We start from the raw sequence: 20,081 nt of genomic DNA on the forward strand, positions 1-20,081 counted from the left end.
GAAAATAAACTGTGAAGATAAACAATTTTATCCATCGTACTCCTGAAAAAAAATTATTCATTTTTTTTTTAGAACCTCCCAGTTTCATTTTCTGTTTTAAAAAGCGGAAAAAGTAGGTTTAATGCTATTGTCTCATATGATGATGATTCAGCTTTTTCCATAGTCTCGCAATTAGCAATCATGTGACCCCCAACAAGACAAATTCAGCAATCATGAGCCCCCCCCCCCCCCCCATCAAGACAAATTCAGCAATCATGAGGCCCCCAACATGACCAACTCAGCAATCATGAGGCCCCCAGCAAGACAAATTCAGCAATCATGAGGCCCCCAACAAGACAAATTCAGCAATCATGAGGCCCCCAACAAGACAAATTCAGCAATCTTGAGGCCCCCAACAAATCATGAGGCCCCCAACAAGACAAAGTCAGTAACCATGAGGCCCGCAACAAGACAAATTCAGCAGTCATGAGGCACATAAATAGACAGCTTTTCACATAAATAGGCAGAATGCCTCCTTAATATGTAGACACCTCTCACCTGGCAGCAGTTCCCCAAAATACACTTAATCTGACAGCAGTGGTTCCCCAAAAATAGGTAGCCCCAGGTCTATAGGTGTCCCCAGAATAGGTGGCCAGCGGTATAGATGTCCCCAGAACTGGTAGCCAGGGGTAGAGATGTCCCCAGAACAGGTAGCCAGGGGTATATGTCCCAGTATATGTAGGCAGGGGTATATGTCCCAGTATATGTAGGCAGGGGGTATATGTCCCAGTATATGTAGCCAGGGGGATATGTCCCAGTATATGTAGGCAGGGGTATATGTCCCAGTATATGTAGGCAGGGGTATATGTCCCAGTATATGTAGGCAGGGGTATATGTCCCAGTATATGTAGGCAGGGGTATATGTCCCAGTATATGTAGGCAGGGGGTATATGTCCCATTATATGTAGCCAGGGGTATATGTCCCAGTATATGTAGCCAGGGGGATATGTCCCAGTATATGTAGGCAGGTGTATATGTCCCAGTATATGTAGGCAGGGGGTATATGTCCCAGTATATGTAGGCAGGGGTATATGTCCCAGTATATGTAGCCAGGGGGATATGTCCCAGTATATGTAGCCAGGGGGATATGTCCCAGAATATGTAGGCAGGGGTATATGTCCCAGTATATGTAGGCAGGGGTATATGTCCCAGTATATGTAGGCAGGGGTATATGTCCCAGTATATGTAGGCAGGGGTATATGTCCCAGTATATGTAGCCAGGGGGATATGTCCCAGTATATGTAGCCAGGGGTATATGTCCCCAGAAAAGGTGGCCATGTGTGCAGGAGGAGGGAAGCAGCGCAGAGAAGAGGGAGAGCTATGGGCACTCACCTTAGGGGGCTCTCCCTCCCTCTCTCGCTCTCCCCTCCGGAGTCCGGAATGAGGTATGCAGCGGCTGGCAGCGGGCGGAACTTACCTCCTCTCGTCGCACGCGCCGGATGGATTAGCCGCTACTCTGGTCTGATCCAGACCAGAGTGCGGCACCAGAACTTCCGGCGCAGGAGCGAGACGAGGTAAGTTCCGCCCGCTGCCAGCCGCTGCACTCTTCATTCCGGAGGGGACAGCGAGGGAGAGAGAGCTCCCTAAGATGAGGGAAGGGGGGGGAGACGTCCGCCCTTCCCCACTGTGCCCATAGCTCTCTCTCTTCTCTGCGCTGCTCCCCTCCTGCTGGCTGCACTGGCACGCGGCCAGGGGGGGGCAGCGGGCGGCCAGGCTCGGGCAGATGCCTGGTTTTGCCGTATGTGCGGACGCCCATGCCCAACGCTCAGCCTTCCGGAAACTGATAGCCGCTGCTGTAGGCAGATAAAAGAGCTGCCTCTGCTGCCCATAATTAGTACATTCTGGGGCCCCTTAGCCGCAGCAGCAGCAGGCATGATGCAGGACAATAAATTACATGCTGACAGGGTCCTTTGAACCTCAATTGGGCCCTAAGCAGGAGCTTGTAGTGCCTGGTTGAAGATCCGGCTCTGAGTAGGGCGTAGTGTATATGTTATGTTCTTAATAAAATCGACCTTGATTCACACTCACCCTAATGTAAATATATCATATGCAGGGGCATAAATTAGACCCTGCAAAGGATGCAGCCACAGGGGACCCAGAAGCCCCAGGGGGCCACATCCTGAGAGACTGACAACTAAGGGCAAGGAGAGAAAAAAATGTTCTGCTCTCTGTAATATTGTTCTAATGACTGCATCTGCTCAGCCACTGATAAGGAATTATACAAAGTTTTGCACACAAAGATTTGTAGACAGAACCTATTCATTGTGCAGCAGGCTCTTCTGTACAACATCCAGCCCCCAACCTCTCTACCCCTCCCCGAGTGCTCTGTCCTGACAGGAGGGGGCCCCATCCAATGTTTTGCAGGGGCAGTGGCGTTCCTATAATAGGGCGGCAGGGGGCGCCCCGCTCCGGGTGTCAGGCGCCCCAGGGGGTGTCATCAAGGCCTCCCACAGAGGCCTGTGCAGGAGGGGGAAGCAACACAGAATGGAGGGGGGTGGGGAAAGTGGCGGGGAGGGGGTACGGACCCCCCACCTCCCTCACCTGGGTCCCCTCCTTCTTACGCTTCCCCCCTCCTAATTAGTAGCAGCTTTAGATATGCGGGCAGGAGCGGGCGGAGAGGACTTACTCACCTGCTTCCTGCGTTCTAGGCGATGGCGCTCAGCGTCATCGTCACGTGACGCTACTCTCCGCCTTCTCCACTGCCCACCGTGCTTCCTGATTAGCGGAAGCGCAGTGAGTGACAGAGAAGTCGGAGACCAGCGTCACGTGAGGATGACGTGTGCGCCATCTCCAGGAAGCAGGTAAGTCCTCTCCGCCCGCGCCTGCCCGCATATCTAAAGCTGCTGCTAATTAGGAGGGGGGAAGCGCAAGAGGGAGGGGACCCAGGTGAGGGAGGTGGGGGGTCTGGCCCCCCTCCCCGCCACCCCTCCTTGCAAGCTTCCCCCATACGGGGCAACTATACTGGGGGCAACTATACTAGCTATACTGGGGGCAACTAAACTAGCTATACTGGGGGAAACTATACAACTGGGGCAACTATACTGGGGAGTGGGGGCAACTATACTGGGGGCAACTATACTAGCTATTGTTGGGGCAACTAAACTAGCTATACTGGGGGCAACTAAACTAACTATACTGGGGGCAACTAAACTAGCTATACTGGGGGCAACTAAACTACTGGGGCAACTATACTGGGGAGTGGGGGCAACTATACTGGGGCAACTATACTAGCTATTGTTGGGGCAACTATACTAGCTATACTGGGGGCAACTAAACTAGCTATACTGGGGGCAACTAAACTAGCTATACTTGGGGCAACTAAACTAGCTATTCTGGGGACAACTAAACTAGGGGCAAGTAAACTAGCTAGCTATACTGGGGGCAACTAAACTAGCTAGCTATACTGGGGGCAACTATACTAGCTATACTGGGGGCAACTATACTAGCTATACTGGGGACAACTATACTGGGGCAACTATACTAGCTAATACTTTAAATTACAGTTAGCTCCGCCCTCATCTGGTCATGATCACGCCCATTTTTCGCTGCGCACGCCGCAGGTTGTGGCCATGCCCATATTTGTTTTTTTGGGGGGTGTCTTTTAATACCCAGCACCGGGTGCCAAATGCCCTAGGTACGCCACTGCGCAGGGGGGGCCAGTAATTTCTAGTTACGGCCCGAATCATATGTGTACTTGATGGACCCTATATGGGGGGATGCTTTCCAATTTGTATTCATCTCAGTTCATTGTACTGCTTGCTGGATCAGCCATTCTTATTATCTTGATTCAGCTATAAAAGATATTAAAGAGGAACTCCAGTGAAAATAATGTAGTAAAAAAAGTGCTTCATTTTTTACCATAATTATGTATAAATGATTTAGTCAGTGTTTGCTCATTGTAAAATCTTTCCTCTCCCAGATTCACATTCTGACATTTATTACATGGTGACATTGTTACTGTGGGCAGGTTATTTAGCTGTTTCTAGCTGCTCTGTCTGTTACAGACAGCTAATAACAGCTATTTCCTGTCTCTGAACATTGTTACATTGTGGCAGTTTGCCAGCAGTACCGCGGTATTCAGAGCCTCTTGTGGGAGGGGTTTCAGCACAAAATCAGTCACACAGCGCCCCCTGATGGTCTGTTTGTGAAAATCATTGTCTTTCTCATGTAAAATGGGGTATCAGCTACTGATTGGGAAAAAGTTCAATTCTTGGTTGGAGTTTCTCTTTAAGTATAACCATACTCTTCAAAGTCCAAAGAAACTCACTTTGCAACCCAAATCAAAACATTCTGTGGTTCTAATAGATAACTTTTGCCAGATGTTATTTAAGTTCCAAGTAATTATGCAAATACAAAGCACAACTGAATAAAGGTTTTTTGTTTTTTTTCAAACAAACAAAATACTTTTAAAGTTGGTCGTAGGTACTAATCCTCCACACGATGTCAGTGACAGTATAACAGATGCACCATGAAAACAAAACCGCAGCAAACTAAGTGTAGACTGCTTTATGCCCGCAATATAGAACAAATAAAACCATAAAATCACTTACATATGGGGCCCAGATCCTGGGTACCCCGAAATAAGAAAAGCGCATGTGTGCAGGCCAGAAATGGGATAAAACAATAAAAGGTGTTGCGTGTCTCCTCCCTGACTGGTTTCGCAATCTTGCGTCATCGGGGGATCATGCCCTGATGACGCAAGATTGCGAAACAAGTCGGGAAGGAGATGGGCGACACCTTTTTTCCTTTTAACCCATTGCTGGCAAGCACACATGCACTTTTCTTATCTTGGGGTACCCAGGATCTGGGCCCCGTATGTAAGTGGTTTTATGGTTTTATTTGCTACTATATTGCAGAAATATAACAGTCTACACTTCGTTTGTTCCTGTTTTATTTTCATGGTGCGTCTGTATACTGCCACTGACATTGTATGGAGGATTATGACCTACCCCCAACTTTGGAAGATCCATGTGACTATCTGGAGTTTGCAAGGCTTTTTAAACAACCTTATAACATGGGTTGTGTACGGCTGGTAAGCCTTATTGCTTTGTTTGGTGGCGGGGATGCACATCTGATTGTGGAAGTTACAGTTGACCAGACACGGTGGAATTTGTTTTTACTCTGACCTGCGTTGATCTATTTATATATTGTATGCAGGGAGAAGGAGGAGAGCGTCGGCACTGCTGTCATTCACTTTATTCAAAGATTCGGTTCAATATACAGTATAAAAACGTGCGTACAAGAAAAAATTGCAACACATACCAAAGATGACTGTGGGTTGGTGCGGTGGGTGCAGGGGGTGAAGAGCCTTACAGCCGTTTTGCGCTCATGCGCTTCTACGGAGGCTGAAGTGCATGAGCGGGAAACGGACGTAAGGCTCTTCAACCCCTGCACCCACCGCACCAACCCACAGTCATCTTTGGTTTGTGTTGCAATTTTTTTATACTGTATATTGAACTGGATCTTTGAATAAAGTGAATGACAGCAGTGCCGGCGCTCTTCTCCTTCTCTCTGCATACAGACATAACTTTTGCCTGAGCAAGTTGAAGACTCACAGTATCCATACCTTGTTGTTGCCTGTGGCTTTGCCGCTCCCTCCTTCTCCCTGCAGAGAAGACGGCTGCTGCAGACTAATACTGTATCTGTATACTGTATTAGTCACTAATACTGTATCTGAGCAAAAATATTATTGATGCTCTTAGAGATGAGAAGTGCACATGCGCAGTAGGCATGACAGGAAGGATTTCCAGTTTTCCAGTTACAGATCATACTGAGCTGCCAGCAGGAGAATGGAAGGGACCCAGAGGACTCCAAAGGAAAGACCTGACGTACCATGAGGGTTACTCTAGAAGAAGCCCTAAGGAAGTTAAAATCCCCAATTTTGAATCTAGTTCAGGTGTGCTTTAAAGCAAATATGAAGCGAAAATAAAATGTATGAGATAATGAATTGTATGTGTAGTACAGATAGCACATACAACATTAGTAGCAAAGAAGATGTTGTTGTTTTCCAGTACAGGACGAGTTAAAACAATTGAGTTCTTATCTATGCAAAAGAGCTTCCCTGACCTATTTGACCCAATTTGGTCCAACTCAGTCCTGTTTTCTAAATAGTTTAAACAGCCAAGAAACAGTGAGAGACAGCTTGCGATAAGGTCTTAATGCAGGAAAGTTCAAATGGTCATTAGCGCTGCTTTTACAGCATTAAATACAGAGTGTGGTTTCTAAACTGCAAATATGACAGAATGATTCAATGGTATAAATAAGGCTATATGACTAAAAATAAAAATATGAGACTCCTTTTTTTGCTACTGATGTTCTATTAATGGTTTGTACTACACGTATTATATCATATGTTTATTTTTGCTTTTGTGTCACTTTAACCACTTCTGATCGCTGCTGGGATGTTTATTTATTTTATTTTTTTATAATTTTGCCTATTTTTATCAATTTTGTCCCTTCCCTCCCTCCCTCCCCCACACACGGCTGTCCCCAGTACAGCGCAATCACTGCTGGGAGACTGCTCCGTCATTCAAGCAGAGATGCGCACGCGATCTCCTGCGAAACCCTGCCCAGAGATTTGGCGTTGAGCAGTCCTGGGGCTGCTACCACATTCACGCCAATCGGCGTGGAGTGGTCTTATAGTGGTTAAAAAAGAATTATGTTTGCAGGTAAAAATATTCTATTCCTTAAAGCAGTTTCGAGATAAAACTAACTATAACAAGTAACGTGTCTATATATCTTATCTAAAGTTTAGGCTAGAGTTTACAAAGCAAATCTAGCTGCAAACAGCTTCAATAGAATATGATTACTTCTTCCTGTGATACACTGACAGCAGCCATGTTGTTTGTAAACATTACACAGAGGCAGGCTTATCTGCATCTTGAGCAAAAAAACCTAACCCCCCCCTCCTCCTCTCTCCTCCCCTCTGCCTTTGAAATCTCTGGGTAGTAATACCTCCCCCTCCTCCTGCCCAGACTGAGCTCCCATGAGCCCTTGCTACTGTCTGAAAATGCCTTGGCTCTCTAAAAAAACCTGTGGGCGAGGCTTGTTTAGTTTATAGGGAATTAGAGTATTAAAACAAAAACAAAAATGTATTTGGCTTGAGGATTGCGCTATAAACAATAGGAAAGGAACACAATTGTGCAATGAGAAAAAGTTCATCTCGGATCCACTTTAAAAGTTCTCAGCTGCACAAGTTTCTGATATCCCCTTGTTGTCTTGCATCTAGGCCTGCAGTAATCAGATTGACCCGTTGAAATGATTAATCAAAGCTATGAATACAATAACCACGGCTCACGAAACAATTGAGTGGGTTACGCGGCTGCTTATCGGTGCTCACACAGCTGTAAGGAGCATTACAAGCCTGTTAACAGACTCGAGAAGCAAAGAAACAAAGAGAACATAAAACAAAGGAGTCAAAGACTGTTTTAAACAATCTTTCAAAGTTTGCAAGCAAGGGAATAAACTTCATTTTTAATTAATGATCATAGCTGACATGACTTGCGGACACATTCGCTTAATTTTATCATGAAGTTATTTTAATTATAAAATGGTTTGTATCACTAATATTCAGATGATAAAAGTTATGTATGAAATTTAAAGAGACCCTGTACTGAAAAAACGTCCCCTGGGGGGTACTTACCTGGGGAGGGGGAAGCCTTAGGATCCCAATGAGGCTTCCCCCTCCCCTGTAGCTGCAGGCAATCCAGCGCTGGCTCCCCGTAGTCTCCGTAATAAAGTCTCCGGCAATCCACACTCGACAAGCCTGACGCTACATTTATTTACCTTCCCTGATTCCAGCAGGTGGCGCTGTTGCGGCTCTCAGCATGGAGATAGGTGGAAATAGCCGATCTCCGTCGGGTCTGCTCTACTACGCAGGCGCAGGAGACTTGCGCCTGCGCAGTAGAGCGCCTATCTCTGAGCGGAGAGCTGATACTGCGCCTGCACTGGAGCCGGGAAGGTAAATATTTACATCCCTGCTGTTCGGAGGGGCACAGTAAGATCGCCGTGGGACAGGAGGACGGAGGAAGCCTCCATAGGATCCGGAGGCTTCTCCCAACCGAGATGAGTACCCCCCAGGGGAACTGTTTCTTGCTACAGGTTTTCTTTAAAGAAGAACTTTAATTCAGCATTGAACTTCATTCAGTTAGTAGCCTATTCCCACTTTCCCATGAAAAATTGTTACCTTTTCTCGAATAGATCATCAGGGACACCTGTGTGGCTGATATTGTGGTGAAACCGCTCCCACAGTGTTATGTCATGGCCATGGCCCTGATGGTTTCCTGTCTGTGAACCTCATTGCATTGTGGGTTGCCAACTGTCATGCAGATCATGTATAGAACTGTGTACAGAACTCTCAGTAAATCAGAATTCCACAGAGATCCCCTGGCAGGACTAAAATTGTCGCCTCCTGTAATAAATTTCAGAATGTAAATCGGGGAGAGGAAAGATTTTACAATGGGCAAAAACAGAGTAAATCATTTATAAAAAATTATTGTAAAAAATAAGCAATTTTATTTATTAAGTTATTTTCACTTCAGTTCCTCTTTATTTTTATTTTTTTTATTTTTACCAAAAGCTATAGTATTGCACTCATGTGTACACGCACCTTTTTGGTGGCCCTTTGCTGGTTTCTATGAATAGACCCTTTTTAGTGGTTCTCACGCAAAGTGTTTACGGCACCAGACCTCACAGCTTAAGGCAATCAAGGGTTCCCTGTAGGAAGTCTGTTAACCACATCGAGTGGTGGGAACTGAGACACACTTTCAGGGTACATCATTAGTAATCATCTAAAAGGATCATATTTCTACATCGTGAAGAAATACCAACACAATCCTACTAACTGTAGCGTTTATGTGGCCACCACTAAAATCAATAAAGGGCTTATTGGAATTCATGCTACGTTTCTTCCTATAAATCTGGTGAAAGCACGTCATTGAACATATAAAGAGCTTGACAGTTTAGTTCTACTTAGCTAGAAATCTCTCCTAAGAAATCTCATTTGTTGATGTACAGAAGAACCGAATAGCAGGTCTAATACTCCTACCGGTTTGCTGTAGGGAGGGTAGAAATCCGTTTTTTGATCTTGTTTGGCAGCTGTTAGGTTTTTTTTTCTTCTTGTTAACTTCAAACTTATGGTGCCCATACACAGTACAATAAAAACATTAGATTTTCCCATTTATTCTACCAAACCGATCAAATCGAACGAAAGTCAAAAATAATCTTTTGTGGTTTTTTATCAAGAAAGACGAACGATTATCATGTTTTTTGAATAAAAATCCAATCGGACATGTTGGAAAAATCTTTATACGGAATAATCAAACAAAATTATCTAATCGAAAAAAAAAAGAAAAAAATTGTACCATGTATGGGCACCATAAATGATTGTTTGGGATGGTAAGAAATGTCCATTTCCGATTCCGCGGAAATTCTTGATTGGTCTGAAAATCAAATTTAGCAGAAAAATTCTGCCTTCTCTGATTGGTCCTTCAGATTTCTCTGGTTGGGTTAAAGTTACTGACTTGCGGTAAATAGGATTTCTGCGGAATTCCGTTTTCCAATTTCGGAATCCTTTATTCTTTCTTTTTTACAAAAGCACTCCCTGGAAACTATCTATACATAGATACTGGCCAGCCTTCCTTCTTGTTTGCATACTTTTTGGCAGCTAAATAGAGTAACTACCATTCAGTAAGTGCAAAAGAAATACCCAAGAATCCCCCGTGAAGAGATGGACTAGTTCAAATTTGTAAGATTTTAAATAGCTACTGAAAATGACTGTGACATAGGCAGAAGTAATTTATGGTGCATTATACTCTGGGAGAAATCTACTGTACATTTTCTATTTATGTATTAAAAGTTTTATAATTTTTTGCAATAGCTGTCCTTTAAAGAACAAGTGACACCCATGCTAACCTAGAAATAAAAAACACATATATAAGTAGATAAATACTTACTAGTTCTACTTACATAACACATGTATTGTACTGTCCACGTTATGATTAATTTGAATTTTATAAAGGAAATGTAGGAATCCTATTCTAGACAGTTTCCATCTTGGTTACCTCTGACCTCCTCACCTCATTTCCTCCCTCACTCTTTTTTCTCCTCATGCTAATTGTGTATTCGTTACCCGCCCTCCTCCAAGTGTCTTGAGACACTCCCACTGAGGTCTATACTAGGAAGTGCACCGTCTCATGTCATTAGAAGGAGGGGGAAATAAAGGGAATAGGAGGAATATATTATACATAAAAAGACCTCCCAGCATGCAACTGTTTGGCAATGGCAATTAAAGGGCCAGTGCTCCTAAGGTATGTGATAACTCCAAACCATAACAGCAGGAAAAGTTTTGAACACAGGATTAGCATCTTTATCACTTAACCAGCTGAGCGGTCTGGACGAGCTCAGCTCGTCCAACACCGCCAGCGGCTGCCGCTCAGGCCCTGCTGGGCCGATTTTGATGAAATAAAAAGCAGCACACGCAGCCGGCACTTTGCCAGCCGCGTGTGCTGCCTGATCGCCGCCGCTCTGCGGCGATTCGCCGCGAGCAGCGGCGAAAGAGGGCCCCCCTAGCCGCCTGAGCCCTGCGCAGCCGGAACAAAAAGTTCCGGCCAGCGCTAAGGGCTGGATCGGAGGCGGCTGACGTCACGACGTCGGCTGACGTCGATGACGTCACTCCGCTCGTCGCTATGGCGACGATATAAGCAAAACAAGGAAGGCCGCTCATTGCTGCCTTCCTTGTTTATTCTGGGCGCCGGAGGCGATCGGAAGATCGCCTCCGGAGCGCCCTCTAGTGGGCTTTCATGCAGCCAACTTTCAGTTGGCTGCATGAAATAGTTTTTTTTTTATTTAAAAAAAACCCTCCCGCAGCCACCCTGGCGATTTAATCAGAACGCCAGGGTGGTTAATACACTCAGACCAGTTGCTATTGAAATTAAATTTTTATGGTGACAATCCCGCTTTAAAGAGACACTGAAGCGGAAAAAAATTATGATATAATGATTTGTATGTGTAGTACAGCTAAGAAATAAAACATTATAAGCAGAAACATAAGTCTAATATTGTTTCCAGTACAGGAAGCATTAAAAAACTCCAGTTGTTATCTATGCAAAAAATCCTTTGAGCTCCATGACTTTCAAAGTTGCAGAGAGCTCTGTCTTCTAAAGCTTATTATCTCAAGTGTCTGTCACTGTATTGTTTTTTTTATTCCTGCAGACTCAGACAACAGTTCAAAAGTTCACTATCCTGCTCTGTAAAATCATTTAGAATGCTGAGTATAATGGGGAAACTGCAAATATTAGAGAATGATTCTATGTTATAAAAAAAACTATATAACTGAAAATAAAAAATATGAGACTTTTTTCTTTGCTATTTTCATTGCTACTAATGTTCTAGTAATAATCTGTACTACACAACCAATTCATTAATTTTTTTTTTTTTTTGCTTCAGTGTCTCTTTAAAGGGGCACTATTGCTAATTTCATCTTTTTCAGACCCTTTAACATACATATGTCTTTTTGGAGTAATGTTATGGCACAGTATATAGTCTAATATAAATGTAATTGTTCACTGCCAATAATAATTTATAGCCAGGCAGTCACGTCAGTAGCTTTCCCTTTCCGATGCCAATGCAGACTATACCATTGTATAGTAGGGAGGCATCTGTTATTGATGGTAGAGCTGCCGTTATTTGAATCCCTTCTGGCCAGCTCATTTACCTTGTTCCACCTTGTAACTGCACTAACGTACAGTTACTCTGCTCACAGCAGCCGCCGTAAAGCGTTGGACGCAGCCTCCTCCGTACAGCGCTGGCTGTGTCCGTTGTGTGGTGATACGCTGCCCAGCCGCCAAGGACCCCTTTCGCTAAGCTGGCAATGAAACGGACACCAATTGTTGTCCGTTTCTATGGCAACCCAACCGGCTTCTGAACTGTGCAGTCCTTGGCGGCTGGGCAGCGTATCAACACACAGCACACACAGCCAGCGCTGTACGGAGGAGGCTGCGTCCTACGCTTTACGGCGGCTGCTGTGAGCAGAGTAACTGTACGTTAGTGCAGTTACAAGGTGGAACAAGGTAAATGAGCTGGCCAGAAGGGATTCAAATAACGGCAGCTCTACCATCAATAACAGATGCCTCCCTACTATACAATGGTATAGTCTGTCTTGGCGTCGGAAAGGGAAAGCTACTGACGTGACTGCCTGGTTATAAATCATTATTGGCAGTGAACAATTACATTTATATTAGACTATATACTGTGCCATAACATTACTCCAAAAAGACATATGTATGCTAAAGGGTCTGAAAAAGATGAAATTAGCAATAGTGCCCCTTTAAGTATATTTTTCTGTATTGTTCCAAATCTTTCTATATTGTAACACTACACAGCGACAACAATCACAACAACAACTCAGACGGAAGGTTAATCATAGACTTACTGACTGTAATAAATTGCCACTTTCCCTGGATACATAAGATCTCGGTAAGATAATGAGAAGCATTATGAGCGTGGTCACTGTGTATGGAGCTGCCGCCTGCATCCATTCTAATAGTTCAGTTCAACTGGTGTCAGCAATTACTAGCAGAGCGCAGACATGGGCTTAGCACAAGACAGCTTGATTAAACGTAAATTGCCATGGAAAGGAACAAGCCAGAGGCTAGGACAAATATGTGGAACTGCCTAACCTTGTACACAGCTGTGTTATCGGAGGTGAAGCTAATGCCGAGGGAATTAACCGCAGTGGGGAAGAAACTAGCATTTACTGGGTAGAAAATGAGCAAAGCCTCTCGTTGCTGTTTTCAGTAGAGTACCGTAACTCCTCCAGTCTTCCCTTTCATGTCTGGCATAGTGTGTCCCGCACTGGCAGCTCAAAAATGTACCATAATAATAATTCTAACATTTGTATAGCACTTTTCTCCTATCGGACTCAAAGTGCTCAAGAACTGCAGCCCCTAAGGGCGCACTCAATAGGCCACCCTGAAGTGTTAGGGAGATTTGCCAAAGAAAGCCTAATTGGTGGCGGGAAAAAAAAACTAGATATAGATCATTTTTGTGTGATAAGTAGTGATAAAGTTATTGGCAAATGAATTAAATTACATTTTATGCAAAATATGTGAAATTGTATCTCTGTGACAGTCCTCCCCTATTCGGGGGCTTAGCGTTCTGTAAGAATCTGACTAATTAATTTGCTGTGTGTGTCACAGCTGTAATCAGATATCCTGCTCAGTTTCACATTGAATACTTCTGTATAATAGGAGATGCTGTGTACATAAGGGCACTGCGGTTTCACCAGAACACAGCTGGTCCTTTACCATCACACAGGATGTTGGAGAATGCATCTATTGCCGCGACTGGATATGAGTCATCAGGAGTCCAGCCCTCTGTATAAACAATAAGCAGAGTTTACAAACACAGAGTGAATCAGCGGCACATGTGCCATCAGTTATGAAAGGAGTCTGAGTCAAATATGTAACGGTTTGTAAACACGACGTTGCAGTCGGACAGCATGTGTTGCCGAGGAAGCTGCGATTCTTAGGAATGCAAATGCCGCACTACCTCAGTTGTATTTGTCTGCAATTCATTAAAGGGTGTTTTCGGTCAAAGAATTAGAACAGCATTTCTTTACATGCGCCCCAGAACCAAATAAAACATTTTTTCTATGTATTTATATAGCACTGATATCTTCCACAGCACTCAAGGGCCATATCCATGCTGGTTTTCAGGATGGACTGAGAAATTGAGAACTGTGCTCTACTTGAAGAATAAAACCGTTCCTAATTAAAGCTAACCTAAACTCATAACTTCCTAAACAACAGCATAATAACCTTTAACCACTTCACCTCTAAGTGTTTTTCCCAGGCCCGGATTTACATCACAGTAGCCTATAGGCACAGATGATCTGGCACCTTAGACTTTGGCCTCAATGAACCTACAAACTCCCACTGAACTGCACTGCAAGTGTGCTGGCTGCCCCAGCTGTCACTTCTCCCTTACTTCCCTTGCCCATCATAGTTAGCTACTGGTGTCTCTTAGTATTAGGCAGACAGAGGTACCCTCAGTATTAAGTAGCTAGAGGTGCCCTGGCTGAAGAGAGATCTTTCAGTGAAATGCCGAGAGGTGGGTGAGTAACCGCTTTTTAACGATCTGCTTGGGACTCTGCATAGGGAAGGAGGGAGGGAGGCTATAGGGTAGGAGAGTGAGCCGCCATTCCATCAACAGGCGCCTGTAGGCACGTGCCTAGAGCCTTCTGGTAAATCTGGCCCTGTTTTTTCCCCTTAAACACCAGAGCAATTTTCACGATTTAGCACTGCGTCCATTTATTTGGCAAAAACTTGATCACTACTTATCGCACCAAATTAATCTATACATTGTTATTTTTTCGCCGCAAAATAGGCTTTCTTTGGGTGGTACTTTTTGCTAAGAATTACTTTATTTTACAGTAGAATCTCGTTGTAGTAAACTCTGATATAAAAAAACCCTGGATAAAGTAAACTCAGTCCTCAGGTCCCAGCAAATATGTCTGTAAAAAAGATGAAGCCAGCACCATCTATGTAGTTCTTCTGCTCTTTTATTTATCAAAGCATTTCCAGTAAATAATGCAACGTTTCAAGGCTGCATGCCTCTTTGTCAAGCTTAGCTGGAAGTTACAAACATATGAAACATACACTGACATTTATAGCAGACATAGTTAACAGGAGCCAATCAGTTCAAATTACTAACCACCAATCATAATGATCCTGCTCTGTCGGACCTGATGGGGAACTTACATGTGGCTGCCCTGATAGGACACACAGGCTGGACCTTCCCATCTATTCGGCCCCTCCTGGCCGCACGCTCCATGACCTCTTTGGTCTGCTCATCGTCACCCCCACTCCACCCGCCCGCACTCGGCGGACCTGATGGGGGACATGAGTGATGTCACGCCAGGGGCGGCGCCAGAGCGCCGTCCCGGCGTGTCTAGGCGGATACTTAGGAAGGCGCAAGCGGCGAATGGTCGCCGACGTCACCCGTCAGATGTTAGGAGGCCCGGGCCGCCGGCCAATCGGCGCTTACCTATACTGATGCGGCATAGCTGTCGCATCCAAATATCCGAATATATGCATCCACTCGGATGCATAGTGACCACATGGCTAATCTGCAAATATAAACAAACTTACGCTTGCAGCAAACTATAGGAGATATTCCATATTATTGAATTAGGAAACAGGACAGTTTTAATAGACAAACCAGGGAGGGGAAGGGGGAGGAAAAATAGGGAAGGGAGGGAAAAGGGAAGAAAGGAAAAAAGGGAAGGAAGGAAAAAGGGGGGGACAAGGGGAACGCAAAAAAACGAGGGGGCTATTACTCCATAACACTACTCCATTATTATCCACGCTATGACATTCTGGACTAAGGCATATAATCCGATGGCAACTAGAGGTTCGGTTCCCATTAGTCAATTTCAGAGGATAAATCACATAGTTGAGGATGAGGAAGTGCGGGTCAGGAGACTCGACGAGATGCAAAACAAATTTGAAATTAGGGGATATCCAATAGATATCCTTCAGAAGGCACGTGCTAGGACGACTGGACAATTGCATTATTTACTGGAAATGCTTTGATAAATAAAAGAGCAGAAGAACTACATAGATGGTGCCGGCTTCATCTTTTTTACTTTGCTGAATGATCCAGAGTGCTGCGGGATCGCTGGCCAGGCACATCGAATTGAAAGCCACCGTTTGGGAGGGTGCAGTCACATCATTATCTAAGCAAATATGTCTGTATAAATAGACAATGTATGGCCAATTAATTAATGTAAACAACATTTCCTGGTCCCTTGGAGTTTACTACAAAGGAATTCTACTGTATATACATTTTACAATGAATAAGAAGAAAAAAAAGAAAAAAATGTTTTAAAATAAAACACGCTACTGTATTTAAAACCCACACATTTTATTAACCTGTTAACTACTTGCCGACTGCTCCATGCCAATTGGCGTGAACACGGCGGCTCAAAGAGATTGGAGATGTCATTAGTCTAGGGGTTCACATGCTTTTCCCACCTGCACTGTGAATGTTTACATGGTGTGTTCAATACAAACATGGAAACATTTAATTATTTGTGTGGTATTAATTTAAGCAGACTATATGCGGTAAAGTCTGTGGTCCTTAAGGGGTTAAATTATGTACCTAGAACAAAGTATGGTGACAAATTCTGTCGTTTAAGGTTTTGTTTTTGTTTTTCCTTACAATTGTGTTATATAAGGCAGGGAGGGAGCAAAATGACTTAATGTGCTTGTTATAGGGATAGGACATGTATAATTCAATTATTTTGTGTAATATTCTTTTTGGCCACTAGATGTCCCCACACATTTTCCTGTCTGGTTAGAACAGAGCCAACAGGAAATAACAGTTATTGCCATTTACAATGGAATGATTACCGTTGCTCCTTCCAACAGAAATCATTTCAACTTTAAACACTTAGATTGGCTTTGGAAACATATTTTCCCATTCACCAATCTGTTCGCTACTGTGCTGGGCTGCAGGCACACACAAGCAGACAGGGATGAGTATCTATGCCCGTGGGAGCTCAAGTGAGATTTTCAGGGATGTAGATACTCGGTACGGGGGAGGGTAACTGGTTAAAGAAAAACATGTATTTGTTGCAACTGATAGAAATTTTACAATAAACCTGCTGTGTTTATTTCTTGGACTATCCTGGGAGCACAGAAAGGGTTAACCATCAGTGTTTACATGCAAGAAATGTAAGTGAGCTGCACCGATAACCATGCAGTGTGCAATAGCCTTGAAGTAAGGTATAGAAATGAGCAAGTGGAAACAAGGCCAAATAACTTAACTATGCATGAAAATGAAACAAGTGGGGTGCAGAAAAGTGGAAGCAGGTTCTTTGGAGTCAAAATTAGAGTTTTTTTTTTACTGTAGCAGAAGGCAGTGTATTTGCCAAAGAGTTGGTGAGGAGTATAATAATGAGTGTCTGCAGACAACAGTGATGGTGTAGATGGAGAAAGCACACATAAGATAGAAACAAAAAGGTAGGGGTGCCAGACCAGTGTCACCACCAGGGACTCTGCAAACAAATCAATAAATCACACAATGCCTGGCACCAGCATACACCAAAATCAGCTCTTTATTGAAACATGTTATTACTATTTGTGGTGCCGACCATTGTAAGTTTGGGGCAGCATTTCCTCAAACTGATTCGGGAATTTGATCAGGATTAATGGTGTCCTCAGTGTTGAGAAATACAAATAGATACTTTAGGATGCAGTACCATCAGGAGGTGTTTGATTGGCCCCAAATTTGTTCTACAATAGGACAACAAGGACTAAACATACAGCCAATGGCATTAGACTATCTTCAGTGTAAAGTAGAGCAAGGGGTCTTGGAAGTGATGGTATGGCCCACACATTGGCCTGATCTGGGGTAACAAAGAGATAAAAGGCTCTGAGGCAGCCTACATCTACAGAAGATCTATGGTTAGTTTTCTAAGATGTTTGAAACAACCCTCCTATGGAGTTCCCTCAAAATCTGTTTTCAGTTCATTCATTTACATTGTTTATTGATACAAATAAACAATTTATTGACACAAATAAACTATTGGCCCTTCTGTTTTTGAAAGAATTGGCACCATGGATGACGCCCAACCGGGATGGCTAGCCAATCTCTCACTAGACATTGCTGGGCTGAGGCTGTACAGATGCTTAGTAGGGCTGCAGGCTAATAATGTGTTCTGTTGTTAAGCAAGGGGGGAAGGGGTGGAGGAAGGAAGGCCAATGGAATGACGCAGTTGTGATGTAACGCCACATAGTGAGCGGGGTGAACAAATATAACGACCGTCACTCTGCCAAATTTATCCACTTGGTGGATCACTGATGTACACATGCCGGATTATCTAGTGTGTGCACAGGCCTTTAGTTCTGGCAGCTTTTTTTCACACCTGAGTAAAAAAATGTTCACACTATTGTACGTGGTTTGAAGTTTCCCACAGTAAAGCTTTAATGCAAAGATTTTTGTAGTTGCCATTTTTGGTTCTCATTTTCTTTGTATGTTTGCATTAGTAACTCACATACCGAGATGACACATGACATAAAGCAGAGCGCTAATTTCTCTTGGAAACATACACAGATCATAAAGATACCATGGGAGTGCCCAGTCATAGCGACTGACAAACCATCTGTCATGTTTTGTAGCCCTAATATCGGGAAATAGAGTACATCAGGCTGTAAATAGGGGAATTTTTGGTTCTCTTACTAACTATATCATCTTATCTCGTTATCAAATGGTGATTTATAACACATCTGACTCACATTGATACATGTGTAAATCCTCATGTGAATCCGGAGTCTATAGCTTTCCCAAACGGATTTTAATGTTATTGTAGGGTACTAAAATGGTATTACCAAAGCTTTGTATATGACGTGGCAGCTTAAAATTATACAGAACAAGCCTAAAACTCTTTTCCATGTACAACATTTTATCAATAGTTTATTTAGGCTGATAAACCTTTCTAATTAGTTCTCATCAGCAACTGTGAATAGACTGCAGGAGAGCTCTGCCACGGCAGCTCTCCATAAGGTAAATACTGAGGCTTGAAGTGGACCTGAACTCATAAGAAAAACACAGACTAATCCACCCTGTTTGTGCTTAGAGTGAAGAGCCTGTCTAATTCCCCCTCAGGTGCAAGTAATCACTTGTAATTTGATCTCTCAGCTGTGTCAGCTCTGGAATTTCAGCAGACCTCTGCAGCCTCAGCTAATTTGTAAACATAGGATGTTCTGCAAATGTGAAACTAAGTAAAGCTTCTATTTTTTTTGGATTTCCTTAAATTGTAATGAAGATTTTTTTCCCCATAAATGTTATCATGCTGTGGCTAATCTTTTAGAGCAGGTAGGAAGTTCTGAGTTTAGTCCCACTTTAAACAGTAAGTCCAATGTGCAGATGCTTATTTACTTATTAAGAATACCTGGCTGTCACTGTCCTGCTTATCAAATAGTTTAAAGAGACACTGAAGTCTCTTTTTTACCTTATTTTCTTATCCAGTTCTTCAGCATTATTATCTTATCTTCAGCATTAAATTATAAGCTGATTCGCTGCATCCCCATGGCAGAACGAGTTATTATGGGTCAGAAATAGCGCTGCAAAGTTTGCAGGTCACAGATTCTGCCGCCCTGGGGAGGCAGAGCTTTGCGCTATAGCTCTGCCTTCTCTCCAACCAATCTCTGCCGATCTCCACCTTGCCCCACCCCTCTCAGTGAAAGAAGACTGAGGGGGGCGTGGAGAGGTGGAGATCAGCGGGAATTGATTGGAGAGGAGGCAGGGCTACAGCGCAAAGCTCAGTCTCTACCAGGAAGAAACATCTGCGAGGCCTGGAACTTTGCAGGGCTATTTCTGGGCCATAAATCACTTGTTCTGCCGTGGGGATGCAGCAAATCAGCTTACAATTTAATGCTGAAGAGGACTTTATAAGAAAATAAGGTAAAAAAAGAGACTTCAGTGTCTCTTTAAGCCACAGACCCAGAAAAAGTATGCAAATAAGAAGCAATGACTAATCTAACCAAACTGCATGCTTGTTTCAGGTGTGTGATTTATAGACTACTTAAGCCAGAAAGGTCAGCAGGCCAGTCAGGCATTGTTAAATAATGATAGAATCTAATCCGTATAGTCTCACCACTAGAATACTCTAAAAGTAAAAAATAACAGGATACTTCAGGGCTGGATTTTTTATAAGGCACTGTAGACAAGTGCCTATAGGTGCCTTAAGTGGGAAAGCCCCCCCTTTCCTCAGATCACTGAGCTTAGGGGCTTACAGTCTAATGCTTGCCTTATATCACTGACCTCAGGCACATACACCCTAATCCTTGGGAAAGAAGCAGCGTATGAACAGCTACATAGAGTTGTTCTGCACAAGGTGGTACAACATCAGCTCACATATCATGGGTCAATCATGTCCAAGTCAGATCTCTTCTGAAATTCTATAGAAATCAGTGCAACACTCCAGAAATATACTAGCCAAACTATCTCCATTTTGCAGTAATCAATCGCTTGCGCGA

This window comes from Hyperolius riggenbachi, chromosome 1 (genome assembly GCF_040937935.1).
Source record: "Hyperolius riggenbachi isolate aHypRig1 chromosome 1, aHypRig1.pri, whole genome shotgun sequence".
NCBI lineage: Eukaryota > Metazoa > Chordata > Amphibia > Anura > Hyperoliidae > Hyperolius > Hyperolius riggenbachi.